Raw genomic sequence first — 15,948 nt, 5'->3', positions numbered from 1 at the left:
TAACTCGTCTGACAAATTTTCAATTATATCCATAGAAATAACTTCCCATTAGAAATTTACCATCTTGATCAATTATAAACCTAAATTATAAACCCATTTAAGGATGCCCATTATCACCATTACTCTTCAATATAGTATTAGAAATGCTAACAGTAACAGTGAGAGGAGAAGAAAAAGAAATTGAAAGACTCGGAATTGTCAATGAGGAAGCAAGACTTTCACTCTTTGCAGAAGAAATGATGGCATACTTAGAGGACCCGAGAAAATCATCTAAAAAAACTCCTTGAAACAATTAACAAATTCAGCAAAGTAGCAGGATATAAAACAAACCCACGTAAATCATCTACATTTCTATATATGAACAACAAAGCCCAAGAGTAAGAGAAATTCCATTTAAAATAACTATAGACAACATTAAATACTTGGGAATCTACCTTCACGACAAACCCAGAAACTATATGAACACAATTGTAAAGCATTCCTCATCCAAATAAAGTCAGATCTAAATAATTGGAAAAATGTCAAATGCTCATGGTTAGGTCAAGCTATTATAATAAAAATGACAATTTTACCCAAATTAATTACTTATTCAGTGTCATACCAATCAAACTAACAAATAACTACTTTACCCAGCTAGGAAAAAATAGTAACAAAATTCATCCGGAGCAACAAAAGAGCAATAATAGCAAGGGAACTGATGGACAAAAAAATGTGAGAGAGGGTAGTCTAGCTCTACCAGATCTAAAACTATACTATAAAGTGGCAGTCATCAAAACTACCTGGTACTGGTTAAGAAATAGAGTAATGGGGGCAGCTAGGTGGCGCAGTAGATAGAGCACCAGCCCTGGAGTAAGTAGTACCTGAGTTCAAATCCAGCTTCAGACACTTAATAATTACCTCAGACACTTAATAATTACTTAGCTACGGGGTGGCTAGGTGGTGCAGTGGATAAAGCACCGGCCCTGGAGTCAGGAATACCTGGGTTCAAATCCGGTCTCAAACACTTAATAATTACCTAGCTGTGTGGCCTTGGGCAAGCCACTTAACCCCATTTGCCTGGCAAAAACCTAAAAAATAAAAAAAATAAAAATAAAAGAAATAGAGTAATGGATCAGTGGATTAGGATAGATTCAAAAGAAGTAGCAAGAAATAACTACTACTTGACAAACCCAAAGGCAGCTTCTGGGATAAAAAGTCACTATTTGAAAAAAATTGTTGAAAAACTGGAAGAGTTTGGCAAAAACTAGGCATAGATCCACATCTCACACTCTATACCAAAATATGGTCAAAATGGGTATAGGATTTAGACATAAAGAGAGATACCATAAATTAATAAACAAAGAAGTACTCTATCAGATCTATGGAAAGAGGATATTTATGACCAAACAAGAATTAGAGCATATTATAAACTGCAAAATGAATGATTTTTGACCATATTAAAAAAATTTTGCACTAATAAAATCAATGCTGCCAAAATTAGAAGGAAAGCAGAAAGCTGGTAAACAATCTTTACAAGTAGGAATTCTGATAAAAGTCTCATTTGTAAAATATATAGAGAGAATTGCATCAAATTTATGAGGTCACAAGTCATTCCCCAATTGATAAATGGTCAAAGGATATGAACAGTTTTCAAATGAAGAGATTAAAGCTATATATAATCATATAAAATGCTCCAAATAATTATTGAGTAGAGAAATGCAAATTAAAAGAACAATAAGGTATCATCTCACATCTATTAGATTGGCCAAGATGAGAAAAAGGGAAAATGATCAATGTTGGAGAGGTTGTGGGAGGAATGGGACATTGATGCATTGCTGGTGGAGTTGAGAATGGGTCTAACCTTTCTGGAGAGCAATATGGAACTATATTCAGAGAGCAATATAATTGTTCATATCTGTTGACCCAGCAATTCCAAATCTAGGTCTATATCCAGAAGAAATTATGAAAAAAGGAAGAAGTCCTACATGTTCCAAAATATTCATAGCAGTTCTTTTAGTAGTGGCAAAGAATTGGAAACTGAGGGGATGCCCATCAATTGAGAAATGGCTAAACAAGTTATGGTACATGAATATCATGGAATATTATTATCCCATAAGAAATCATAAATGGTCGGACTCTAGAGAAGCATAGAATGATGGGATCTGATGCTGAGCTAAGGGAGTAGAACCAAGAGAACAATGTACACATCAACAATATTGTGAAATGAACAAACTTGATGGAAGCAACTCCTCTTGGCAGTCCAGAGAGCTAGGATAACTGCATTAGACTGGTAATGGTCCATATTATCCCTGACCAGAGGAAAAAAACAAAACAAAACAAAATACCCATTAAAAAAAACCCCTTCAGAATCTGATGAACATTTTATAAAAATAATCTTTTAAGGGGCAGCTAGGTGGCACAGTGGATAGAGCACTGGCCCTGGAGTCAGGAGTACCTGAGTTCAAATCTGGCCTCAGACACTTAATAAATGACCTAGCTGTGTGGCCCTGGGCAAGCCACTTAACCCCGTTTGCCTTGCAAAAAACTAAAAAAAAATATCTCTTATGTGTCTCTTTCCCTTAGTCCTAATTCTTCATACCAAAAATTACTAATCTGTAAACATGTCTCTCCAAATATGTATGTACAATGCTAACCTGACTATTTGCCATTGAGGGAAGGGAAGGTGGAAGGAAATTTTGAAACTTAAAAATATATATGTACATATGAATGAAAATAATTTTTTAAAAAAATTTTTAGTTTTCAACCACCTCCTCTAAATTCTCTTAGAATTTATGATCTGGTATTTATTAAAATATCTTACATAGTATTTGGGATATGTTCTGGGGGTCTTATTATAAACCAATCAGTCATATAGCCAAGCACTGTGGTAAACACTGAGGTTTACAAGTAAAAAGTCAGTCACTGGCTTTCAAGGTGTTCAAATCTAATGGGGGGGGAGGAACATGCAAACAACTCTACACAAACAAAACAGATATAAGATAAACTGGATTAATCTCAGATGAAAGGCACTAAGATGATTTTTAACTGATTCTTCAAGGAAGCCAGGGAAGTTAGGAGACAGAGATGAGAAAAGAAAAAGAAGACCCTTTATCCAAATTGGTAGCAAAACAGAAATCAGAAACTATATTAACAGGAGAATATATACCAGACAACAGGAAGCGAAGGAGCTCTCCCACTGGAAGTGATAACTCAGCTCAACCAAGAGAGTCCCAGATCTCACCTAACTGGGGACAGGGTCATCATAAAGACCAGCAGCTCCTCTCACAGAAGCTTCTTCCCAGTGTCCATTCCATAACCAGTAGAGGGGTTGGCATTTTCCATACTGTCAAAGCTGGAAGCTAGAAGTGCCTGAAGTTCAGAGTCTGAACAGATACTAAGAAAGCTCCAAGAAGACTCCAAGACTACCTCAAAAAAGAACTCAAGTCCTGCTTTCAGCAAGTCCACCCTGCACTTCCAAGCTGGCACAGGATGGTAATCCCCACCATTGAGGAGGGAGTCCCATGCCAATGGTCTTTTGGACTGGAGTATTCCCAGGGCCTGTTTGCTAAAGCCAACTATAATTGAAGAAAAGTCATATGAACTAGTCAAAAAAGCCACTGGTTCAGAACTGGTGGATGGGAGTTACAATCTTGGCTCTCTGCTGCTTGGCATTACCTCAGACAGTCAGGGTTAGTCTGAATGACTTCTAGATACATGGTAATAATAAGATGCCACAACACCAACAGTCTGCTCAGCTTTTTTCTTGATAGCCATGGGCTGGTCAGGTTAAGTAGCCACTGAAGTATAGAATAGATAACCTCAGAGTCAAATTCAGAGAGAAGAGGGTGCATTAGTAACAAAAGAGGCATCTGGGGATGGGGAGAGCCTGAGCCAGCCTTTCTGTCTAGACAGCACGATCCTGAGACCCTTTTCCCTAGGCTCACCTAAGTCATGGGCAAGCTGCCCAGTCTCAACATTCACTTGCTTCAGTTAGATGGGTCATCTCCAAGTCTGAGCTGGTATAGCTACTGCAATGGGATACAATTTTCCTTCAAGTCCCTAGGACAAGTCCCTCCCAAGGCCAGACTGTAAGGGAGAAAACTGAAGAGAAGAGGTAAGAGTCACACAGTTTGGTTCAATTAAAGTCTTTGAAGGAATGACCAGGGTCCTGAAAGTCTAGAAGCTTCTGGTCTAGAAAGGATCTATGGATTTTTGGCCTTTGCAGGGAGGAAGAAGGTGAGTGAGAAACCTGAGAAGAGGCCAGAGATGGATTATTGTGGGGTGGGGATGGTAGGAATCAGAAGTTTAGAGCTGAAATCAATGTCACAGAGGCAAAACTTTGTCATTCTGCTGGTCAGGAAGCTCTTTGGAGCTTGCCCATGCTCACACCGATTGTTGGCCCTAGACCAGAGGTCTTTTAGATCCCTGGAATAGTGCTCTTTTCACTGCACCGTGGAGAGGAAAAGAATGACACTGTGATGGTTTTTCAGCCTCTGGATGGGCACTGAGACCATGATCAACTCTCAACACTGGGGCTAAAATAGGACTTATTTAAGTGGAAGTTGCAACAGAAGAACTAAATACAGGAGAATTTTGCTTCAGAACATAATATTAAGATGCTGATACAGAGGAAATACTATGCAGAGAGCAAATACTTAAATTTGTGCCTTTCTATGCTGACCTTGTTTATCCTAAAAAAAAAATTATGATATAGGAAAAAAACAATCTTGCACCATCCCTGGAAAAAAGTTTGCCTCCATCCCTGGAAAAGGATGCCTCCCTGTATTAGACTTTGAGTTGATAAAAACTATCTTGGGTAACCATATTTTGCCACCTAGATTGGATACCTGGCTCTGCTGCTGGGAGGATCCTACAAGGGAGATAGAGGTTAGAGGCTAACAAAGACTATCAAGATAACAGACTTTTGGGGGCTGCTAGATGGCACAGTGCATAGAGCACCTGCCCTGGAGTCAAGAGTATCTGAGTTCAAATCCGATCTCAGACACTCAATAATTACCTAGCTGTGTGGCCTTGGGCAAGCTATTTAACCCCATTGCCTTGAAAAAAAACTAAAAAAAAAGATAACAGACTGTTACCCCAAAATATACATTATCCTTGAACATTCTGATATATTCTATTAAACTTTTCCTGCACATCCTTTCCAGCACATACACCATGCCCTGTTTCCCTATATAAACCATAGATGTATCACCCCAGTAGCTGTTTATCCCCTAAGGATTAGCCTCTATGCAATAATCTTGCAACTGCACAATAAAACTTATATGCCCTTCATATTTCTAATATGAAATATGGTAAAAGAATATGACTCATTAATTCATTCATTACTCAAACCCTAAGTTTCATCAATGCTATTGATGGACTGAGGAATCTCTGCCTGTGGGATTCAGGTGGGATTGCTTAGGACTATATGAAATGAGCAAAAGCAAAAGGATGAACTATTAATTTCTCTTATACCCTAAACTTTAAGATAATACTCCATCAGGGGCAGCTAGGTGGCGTAGTGGATAAAGCACTGGCCTTGGAGTCAGGAGTACCTGGATTCAAATCCTTTCTGACACTTAATTACCTAGCTGTGTGGCCTTGGGCAAGCCACTTAAACCCATTTGCCTTGCAAAAAAAAACCCTAAAAAAAAGATAATACTCATCAGTGGTTCCACAAGGAATTTTTAATAACTTTTTGTGTTTTGCTTTCTGTTAGGTGATAAACCTATTGGTGAAAATACTACAATTAAACAAGTATAAAGTATCTGAGATAATAGTCATTTCTGAGTTTAATTTGGATTTTAACATTAGTCCAAAATATCCTTTACTCCCAGGTACTCAAAGGAAATTGAAAAAGACAATATTTCAATCAAAGAAACATGTAAGGAAATTACACAGAAATGCTGGTGGAAAAAGAAAAAAAAGAAACATGGTGCAGTAGATCAAAAAATGATTAGCCAAAACCAAGTGGAAGAACAAGCCTGGAACATCACAGACCTAGAAAATCAACTGATAGCAGTGCAGGAAAAATTGACCACCCTCAGGATGCCAAAACTTCATCACAGTTAGCTCTCCAGAGAGCAATGATAAGGAAAAGGACCTAAAGAAATAATTCAAGAAAATTTCCCATAATTAGTAATACTACAATAACAAAAAAATTCAGAGTCCTAACAAGAAAAGGTCTAAAGTTCAAATCTACAAAAATTCAAGCATCAAAGGATCAAAATCCAAAAACAATTTTAAAAAAATCACTGGGGCAGCTAGGTGGTGCAGTGGATAGGAGCACCAGTCCTGCAGCCAGGAGTACCTGAATTCAAATCCGGCCTCAGACACTTAATAATTGCCTAGCTGTGTGACCTTGGGCAAGCCACTTAACTCCATTGCTCTGCAAAAAAAACCCCAAAATCACCTAATCTAAAAAAGGAACAAATCATATGTCAGAAAAGTACAGTCAACATCTCCTAAGACTTTACAACTAAAACAAAGGAAGAATAGGACAGAATCAAGAATACGTACACAAATGCAAACAGACACTTAAAACTAAGAGATGTGAACACGGTTTTGGAGGGCTGAAGAATAACACTTGAAAACTTAAAATCCTTCAAAGAATTCTGTGACAAAGGACTTCAACTGAAAAGAACTAGGTTCAAAGAGGTGCAGCAATATTTCCTTTAGGTGATTAAGTAGTTAAAAGATATTCAACAGCAGACCAAAGCATATTAAAATTTGTGTTTTTTCTCATGTTTTTTTTCTTTTGTTCTAATTCTTCTTCCATATGGAAGTATATTTAACATGATTGTACATGTATGGCCTATATCAGATTACTTGCTGTCTTGGGGAGAGGAGAGGGAAAGGAGGAAAATATGGAACTCAAAATTTAACGAAAAATGAATCTTTACGTGGAAATACCAAAAAATTTTAAATATTCACAAAAGGTTCTTAAAATGTATAATTATAGTTGGGGTTATAAAGCAAAATTTACAAACATGTAAAAGAGAAATTTAACAGAACTGTATTGGCTTCAATTCAGTTCAGTAAATATTAAATAGCTACTGTGTACAGAAACACTGCAATACCAGATGAGATAGGTTTCCTTTTGAGATTACAATTTGGTAAAAAAAAAATGTGTATCATAGTAATTTTGAAATTAAGAAAAGTGGATGAAAGATTCAAAAGGTTAAGGACAATGACTGAAGAAAAGAATATATTTGAAAATATGAGTGATGTAAGAACAAAAAAAAATCTAAATCTTTAAAAAGTGTCCAAGTAAAGAAAGAATCCTCATAGTAATACTTTTATCTTGGTATTGAAGTTGAAGGTAGGTCAGGTAGGTTTTCAATGACTAGTTGCCCTTGGAAACACTTCTAAAATAAAAAATATATGAAGACTACAAATTTGGCTAAAATTTATCATGAAGTGTCCAGTTAAAAAAAGGAGTAACAATGATTATAGCAAATAAATCCAAAGTGGAAAAGTTAAAAAGAAGAATATTAGATATGGCAAAAGAAATAGAAAATTTTAAAAACCCAACAAATTTTTATATCCCAAATAACAAGATAAACTGAAAAGGCAAAAATCTGAGCAGAAACCACAGTATCTATGTATTTCTTAATTATTTAATAATATAGAAAATCTACACTTGTAAAGGCATAAAAAAATTAGACAAATTTATTGAATAGGAATTCTAATGTCTAAAGAGAGAAATGTGGAAAAACTTCTTTGTCTTAAGTGTATATGTGCCATTTGCAAAAATTGTGTACATAGACAAGGAAGCTCTGATTAAATTTGAAAAAGCTTCATCCTTAGAGTACAACAATATAGTACACTGAAATTCCAATTTTTTATCTGTGTTCCTGATGTTATTTTAATTTTAGTTATTTAGATATTTATTTCAATATAATTTCTTTGCAATTCTATATCTGAAAGGCTGTTAAATAGATCCATGGCATGAAAAAATCTTAGTCCCCTGCCCTGGAACATGGTAAAAAATTTTAAGTACATTACAACTAAAAATAAAAGAAAAAACTAATTCAAAGAGGAAGATCAGAAAAGCAATGATTTCTTCATTGCTTTTCTGATCTTCCTCTTTGAATTAGTTTTTTCTTACAATTTTTCTTACAATTTTTTCTTACAAGTTTTTTCTTACATTGTTTCCTACAATGATATTATAAATAAATCAAAATTTATATGCTAGTGCCAAAAATGGTTCTAAATATTTGAAAAATCATAAGAAAAAAGCTTAAATTTATACCTAGCAACATTTTAAATCATGTGTTAAATACCTACAATGTTGCTGTCACTGTGCTAGGTGTACAAAACCAAAATTATACTATCATCTGTCCTGGGTGTATCAAAAGTCTTAGTGTAGTTTTAAACTTTAATACTTATTATATTTAAGTTTTAATAGCTTAAATCTAAAATGTTTGGAACACTTTATTATTTGAATGCCATAAAACCTGTCTGGGAGATACTACACACATCATTTCCCTTTCATAGATAAGGAAACAGAATCAGAGGGGTCAAATTATTTGTTGGTGGTCACATAGTTAAAAAGCATAAGAGGCAAGATCTGAATCCAAGTTTTCTTGATTCCAACTCCAGCAATCTATCCATTTTGCTACTATCCCTCTCAGTACTCTCTGATCCAGAAAATCTCCATGCTGGGAATTTATCTGAAGGATATACACACACACACACACACACACATATGTATTTAAAACAACAATCTTATAAATGTATTACCAACCATATTATTTGTAAAATAACATATTGTAAACTTTTAGAATATTGGGATGTTGTATATTCCAAAACATTTTTGTTTTACACTTGTAAAACATAATTTAAATAAGGTATAAGGAAACATAAAATTATTTTATTACCTAGAAATAACCCAAATACTAAGGGCATGAGGAATAAACTGTTAATGTGATGTTCACTTGTCATTCAAAATAAAAAATGAGGAATATCAAAAACATTAAGGAACATGGACAGATAAAGTAAAACAATAGTGAAAATTGCAGAATCAGAACTATATTTCATTGACTATAACTATGATCAAATTAGTATCTGAATATTTATATGCATACAGATGTGAATAGCTAAGATGGGAAAGAAAGGACATAGAAGGAAAAGTTAATGAGTTCCTGGGTTTTGTTTTGGTTTTTTTAGATTTTTTTCAAGGGAATAGGGTTAAGTGGTTTGCCCAAGGCCACACAGCTAGGTAATTATTAAGTGTCTGAGGTCGGACTTGAACCCAGGTATTCCTGACTCCAAGGCCAGTGCTCTATCCACTGGAACAACCTAGTCTCCCCAGTTGTTTCCAGAGGGAGGCAAGAGTCAAGTCGGGAGGCCACCCTGGGTCCACCAACAAGGAGACAAAGTCTGCTAGCAAACTGAAATGTCTATCCTGGATTTCTATAGGCGCAGACTGGTCCAGACCCTGAAAGGAGGTGTTTCAGATTAGAGGCTGGCCTTGAGGCCAGAGGACAGGAGGGACCAGATAGGATTAATAGGCACAGTTAAGGAAGGACAATAGTTGGCTAGAGAAAGTAGGCAACCACAACAACAAACTCCTGAACAACAGAGGTGTTTTCAGGGCAGTAACAAGAAGTATTTTCGTTGCCCCTCTGGACAGCTACCCTGAGCTACAGAGATAGCACTATTAGAGTGCCCACTGGTGGCTAATTCAAATATTGTACTATGTGTTAAAAAATCTTCATTAGATTTTGTTTTTTCACTAATGTGACAGCCTGCATATAGAAGCCAAAACCTAAAGTGAATATTGTACTTCATGTTTCGCAATAAATGTTTTTCCTCTCTAGCTATAATCCTAAACTTTTTCTACTTTTCATGGTCAGACTCCTAGGCCAGAGGTGCTAAGTCTTTTTTTTTTTGTATCATGTGCCCCTTTGACAGTTTGTAAAAGCTTTGCAAAGGATAGTATTTTTATTTACCATATTAATGAAATTAAACAATTTTAAAATTGGCAAGTAAAATTTACTTCAAAAATAAAAACTTTAAAAACAAGACACAAAATAACACATTTTGAATCATTATATGCACATACATACACTCTTATTTTATATTATGAACTCTTTTTAATGGCTATGTCTTATCTCATCAATTCAATTTATAGGCCTCCTGAGGCCAGTGTTCATGTCTTGGACTTCTTTGTAGTCCCCATAGTGCTATGCCCAGTATTAAGCTTCATTCGTAAAATAGATATCATGTTTTTAATATCTTCTCTTGTAAACATGTTGTAAAGATTAGAGTGCTATGTAAGTTGATTTATGATGCCAGTAATGATATTGATTCCTTATATGTAAAATCAGAATAATAAAATTTCCACTACCCTACCTCAGAAGGTTATTTTAAGGAATACCTTGTAAATAATATAGTGCTACCTAAGTGTGAGATTTAATTTTATTACTTAATTGTGCTTTAAAAGGGGAAATAAAGCTTTCTCTTTCCACTAGAGAGTGCTATACAATAAGATATACCCCACCACTACCACCATCATTCTCATCCCCCTGCAACAACCACTATGAAAGTGATGTAACAGGTACCACCCTTATTTTCTCTCAGTTTTATGGACATGGTGGTGTTATGAATATGAATCTCCTTCCTACCTTACATATCCCAGGACTTTAATCTCATGATATGAGTATTCCTTCCAAAAAATTCAGATTTGTAAACTATTCCTGGAGTTTCAACCCATGTAATTTGAAATCTTTTTCAACACCTTCCCTCTCAACAACTACCCAGAAAAGAAAGTTCTTTTCATCAAATCCAAACAGTTCAATATCAGAACCATCAGATGATTAAGTATCAGAAAAGAATGTGAATTATCAATGTAAATGACATTTAAAAAGATGTGCACCATTTGTTTGGGGGGGTTTGTTTGTTTTTGTTTGTTTTATTATATAAATATTTTATTTGTTTTCCAATCATATCCAATAGTAGTTTCCACCTATAATTTGTGGGTAAGGTTTTGAATTTTACACATTTCCCCCCACCCTCCCCCTTCCCTCCCCCCCACAGAAAGCAGTCTGATAATCCTTATATTGTTTCCATGCCATGCATTAATCAAAATTGAATGTGTTGAGAGAAAAATCATATCCTTGGGGGAAAAAATAAAATATCAGAGCTAGCAAAATTATGTAGAACATAAGATGACTTTTTTTTTAATTGAAGGTAATAGTCTTTGGTTTTTGATTAAACTCCACAGTTCTTTCTCTGGATACAGATGGTACTCTCTGTCGAAGATACCCTAAAACTATCCCTGATTGAATGAGCAAGTCCATTAAGGTTGATTATCACCTCCATGTTGCTGTTAGGGTGGATGTACATCATTTGTTTTCCTTTTGCACCCTATGAACCTACAAAGCCTTTTCATCTAACTTACAACTAAAATCCACTCTAGCAGCTGTCTAGCTTTAATTGAATGTGAGCTCATTGAGATCAAAAAACTGTCTTGCTTTTCTGTGTGTATCCCTAGTTCTTAACAGATCACTTTGTACCTGCTTTTTTCAACGTTCATTTTTTTAAATTAAAGATTATATTTTGAGTTTTACAATTTTTCCCCTAATCTTACTCCCCCCCACAGAAAGCAATTTGTCAGTCTACACTGTTTCCATGTTGTACATTAATCCAAATTGAGTGTGATGAGAGAGAAAAATCATATCCTTAAGGAAGAAACATAAAGTATGAGAGATAGCAAAATCAGACAATAAGATATCAAGTTTTTTCCTAAATTAAAGGAAATAGTCCTTGGACTTCGTTCAAACTCCACAGTTCTTTCTCTGGATACAGATGGTATTTTCCATTGCAGACAGCCCTAAATTGTCCCTGGTTGTTGCACTGATGGAATGAGCGAATCCATCAAGGTTGATCATCACCCCCATGTTGCTGTTAGGGTGTACAGTGTTTTTGTGGTTCTGTTCATCTCACTCAGCATCAGTTCATGCAAATCCCTCCGGGCTTCCCTGAAATCCCATCCCTCCTGGTTTCTAACAGGACAATGTTCCATGACATACATATACCACATTTTGCTAAGCCATTCCCCAGTTGAAGGACATCTACTTGATTTCCAATTCTTTGCCACCTCAAACAGGGCTGCTATGAATATTTTTGTACAAGTGATGTTTTTAGGGTATAGACCCAGTAGGAGTATTGCTGGATCAAAGGGTATGCACATTTTTGTTGCTCTTTGGGCATATCAACCTTCAATTTTGAAGAAGACCAATGACATCAAGAGGGTGATATCTTGACTTACAAGTAAACTGTATTTAAGTGAAGCAGAGTTGTACAAAGTCATCAGCCTCATTTTCTCTTCCAGAATCTTTGAAGTCCAGCAGCTAAACATTAAGTCAAGGATAAAATCTGCCAGGATGAAGAAGATGATTATAGAATCTTATTTTTATTTTAGTTTTCCAAATACATGTGTAAAGATAGTTTTAAACATTCATTTTTGCAAGATTTTGAATTCTGCATTTTTCTACCTCCCTCCCTTCCTTCCTCCCTTCCCATAAGAGTAATTTAATACAGGTTATACGTGTACAATCATGTTATACATATTTCCAGAATAGTTGTTATAAAAGAAGAATCAGAACAAAAGTGAAAAACCATTAAGAAAAAATAATACAAATAAACAAATAAAAAAGTGAAATAGTATGCTTTGGTCTACATTCAGACTTCATAGTCTTTCCTCTGGATGTAGATGGTATTTTCCATCATAAGTCTTTGAGAATTATTTTTGATCATTGTACTGCTGAGAAGAGTTAAATCTATCATAGTGTTGCTGTTAATGAACACAGTGCCCAGTTTGTTCATTCACTTACTTCACTCTTATCAGTTAATGCAAGACTTTCCAGGCTTTTCTGAAGTCTATCCACTCATGATTTCTTATAAAACAATAATATTCTATCACATTTCCATAATATATTCAGCCATTCCCAACTAATGGGTATCCCTTTAACTTCTAATTCTTTGTCACTACTAAAAGGGCTTCTGTAAATATTTTTCACAGGTGGGTCTTGACTATGGCATCTTTGATGTCTGACCAAGCTCTAACCATTCTATATCCCCTACTTCAGCTACCTTCATAGCTATTGGAATAAGATTTTCTTTGCCTATTCTGCCAGGGGAATGCTTGCAGGAGACAATCCACTTAACTCATTGTCAGGTTTGAGGTCTGTCAGTTATCCTTAATCTAATCCATATGCCTAGATGGTTTTAGCAGGATGTGGCTACTGCACTTGATACACTTTCACTGCAGGTGAGAGTTCAATAAGAGGCAGATAGATATCAGAGGTAGATGAGCAGTCCTGAAGAGTGCTCACTAGAGATACTAGATTTCCCTGAGCACCCCATACAGCACAACTTTGCCCATAAGTGCTAAATAAATGTTTTCTATTTATTCATTTGTATTCAAAATACTGTCGAAGTCTCTTAAGAATTTTGGAACTGAATGCATGATGTGGCATAGGATTACCCAGCCTAGGTGCCCTCATCAGAGAAAGTGCTGCACTCTGAGCAAAGTGAAAAAATTCAAAGGAAACTCAAGATGCACAAATTTAGAGAATATCTAAATGTTCATATGGATTACTTGTGACTGACCTATGGTAGAGCATTCTGAGCTCATATTAACCCAAACAGCCACAGTCAACAGATACATTGTAACCTATTACAAAGTGATGTCATTTTGATCTTCTTCAAGAATGAACTACCAACCAATTCAAAATAAAACATCCTTCCAACCCTCTCCTTTTCTTAATCTGTTTATTTCTATTGAGACATATCCATCGATTTAGTCACCTGGCTATACAATCTTGGAGTCATCCCTAAGTCTTTTCTTTCTCTCAATTAAATATCCAAATCTTTTCAATTTTACTTCTATAATATGTACCACCTCCACCCCGTCTCTCTAACACTTAGTTCAGCTACTCATTGCTTACCTGGATCATTGCAGGAGCCTCCTACATGGTCCATCAGTCTCTAATCTCTTCCCACTCCAAAGCCATTATCCACATAGCTTTCACAACTGACTTTCCTAAAGCACATGTATAATCATATCACTCTTCTCTGGAAGTGCCCAATGGCATGTTCTTGCTTCTAGATAAAAATAATGAATTCCACTGTTTGGTTTTTAAGGTCCTTTAAAATTTAGACTTGTTGCAAGACTCTCTTTGTTCCAGGCAAACTGGCTTATTTACTGTTTTTCTATATATAACATTCCATCTTTTGCTTCAGTGGCTTTGCACAGACTGACCCCACCTCATGCCTGGAATGCTCTCCTCCCTGACCTTCCCCTCTTGGAATCTCTCAAGAGCTAGTTTCTTCCTATCTGAGGATCAGATATTTTTGATCACCTTATCCTTAGTTCTCTCCTCTCCTGAAATTACTTTTTATTCACTTTCTACAAAGCATATATATTGATATTTTCTTCTTATATACTTCTGGTTTCCATGGCAAAAGGCTATAAGATCAGAAGCAGGAGAAGAGAGGACTTGAGGCAAATAAGCAGCAAAATGTGTAAATAATTTAAAAGGGTTTAAATAAGTAAAAAAGGTCAGAAGTGTAATTTAGAAGGGAAAAATTGAGGGAAAATATTGGAGAAGAACAAGCTCAAGTTCCAGGTATAGCTCTAGAATCTACTTTGCAAGTGCTGTGAAAGAAGGTTGAAGACCAGTTAGAGAGGATTAATGATAAGGAGCTGAATCCTCTCTAATATTCCTTAATCCTCTTTAATTTTACCACCTTAGATAAGATGCTCATTGCTTTCTTACCTGGATCACTACAATAGTATCTAATTGATCCTCAGATGTTGGAACACCAAGTTCAATAGTTTTTTCTCTGTCAATAGTCTCAATAGTCTTTCTGCTGCCACCCCAGTTTAATTGGATGTCCTCCAAAGAATGAGACATGTAAGCTATCAAGGGACATCATCTAATAAAAGTCAAAGGAAGTAAAGTAGTTTTGGGTTTTGACTTCCAGGTCTGGGGTACGGAGGCACATGCTTTTTCAAAATGATGAAATAGAGAAGTCTATCATCTTTCTAGAACATCTATATAAGATGTAACCAAGATATAATAGAAAATTTCTCAAGACTTGTCAGATGACAATTACCCTCTTCTGATGACTCATATGGGAACAAATGATACCACCAAAAGGAACTTTAAAAAGTATTGCCAAAGATTATGAAAGACCATAAGAACAGAGGTTGTGTTTTCTTCATTGTTGTTCATGAATGGCAAAAAAAAATGATTTGAGAAAAAAGCACCTGTATAGATATAATGATTTCCGAGAATGGAATTTTTTGAACAATGACTTAAACTACCTAAGTGATGATGTCTTTGTCTTGTAAATCTAATCAAAAGGACTTTAATCTAAAAAGGATGAGAGGAAGAATACCTCCCTCAAAAGAGCCATAATAAAAGAATAGCAGTTGAGACACCCCTAAGTTCAGAGAAAACAAAATATAAAAAGGGAGGCAAAATTAAATCCCTTAGGTCAAATATCTATGTACAACAACTCAAAGTTTAGTCAATGAGAGGAACTAAGGAAGAAAATTTGACCATAAAGAGTTAATAGTATGAGACTTGCCACTGGACTATGCTTTGGTTGGGTATACCCAATTCCAATGTAGAGCAGTTAATTAGCTTTTTTATTTTTCTTAATAATTTCATCCTTCAAAAGGTGTAGGAATGAGTAAAAATAGTTATTATATATATATATATGAAGTACAAATCATCATTATAAATATATATACATATATATATATATATATATATATATATATATATATATATATATTAGTGAGAATCTGATTCTCACTAATGAGAGAAGAAATGAAAACCCTGGGAAAAAGAGATCACTCCATCCATAGAGAGGAAATCCAGGGATAGTCTAACATGAAGACAAAATCTGGGGGAAGTAGATTTCAAAGAGTTCAGAAATATGGAAAGG

This window comes from Macrotis lagotis, chromosome 2 (genome assembly GCF_037893015.1).
Source record: "Macrotis lagotis isolate mMagLag1 chromosome 2, bilby.v1.9.chrom.fasta, whole genome shotgun sequence".
Lineage (NCBI taxonomy): Eukaryota > Metazoa > Chordata > Mammalia > Peramelemorphia > Peramelidae > Macrotis > Macrotis lagotis.
The sequence above is the reverse complement of the archived record's forward strand: the minus strand, read 5'-3'. Positions refer to the sequence as shown.